General features: G+C 31.2%; 1 protein-coding gene across 1 annotated transcript in view; it reads right to left on the bottom strand.

Annotated features, from left to right (window-relative positions):
• LOC119587429 overlaps positions 1 to 708 on the bottom strand; it is a gene marked incomplete at its 3' end in the record, with an annotated part of 30,623 nt that overhangs the window by 6,671 nt on the left and 23,244 nt on the right.

Here is a 708-nt window from a genome sequence, read left to right as displayed (position 1 = left end):
ATACTTCAAGGATAAAAAAACAATTTTTAAGAAATAATATTTCGAACAAAATTTAAGTTTTAAGTTTTGAAATTGCAGGCAAGTGGAAAATCCTAAGTGAAGATTTAACAAATTTCATTCATGAATAATAACCATAATTGTATACTTAGCGACTTATCATTCGAAAATAAGTTCAATGTATACATATCTAATTATGCAAAATTTTGCCGTTTTGAGATCTAGCTCAAAGATGGGCCATTTATAATTTTGAAAGCAGATGCAATACTAAGAAAAGAGAATCTCCCTAATGAAAATTGAAAAATACCCTCCCAGTTCATACGGCTATGACAGAGTTGCGATACTATAATGTTGCAACACTTTCTCATCAGATTATCATCTCCCAGATACTTGTTAACAGGGTCCAGCACCATCAACAGAGAGAATGGGATTTACATATTGTTAAAAAGTTTGATTCGCAGAGAGACTGAAACACGCACGGAACTATTTAGGATAACTGAAGTTTAATGCCTGAAAACATAGTTGGTGACGATAAATGCGAAAAGTTCTATGCCTTATAATCTATTAAAGTTTACGTATTCTGTAGGTATAATTGTGGATTTTTCCTATAAATGTAAATGATGTTTATATGTACAAGGAGTTTAAATACTTAAGGCCATGCTTAGATGGTTCGGTTTCAGAACATAAATAATTGTGGGTATATGTATGTAT

Source organism: Penaeus monodon, chromosome 22 (assembly GCF_015228065.2).
Source record: "Penaeus monodon isolate SGIC_2016 chromosome 22, NSTDA_Pmon_1, whole genome shotgun sequence".
Taxonomy (NCBI): Eukaryota; Metazoa; Arthropoda; class Malacostraca; order Decapoda; family Penaeidae; genus Penaeus; species Penaeus monodon.
Note: the sequence above shows the minus strand (reverse complement) of the source record. Positions and strands in the feature narration are given on the sequence as shown.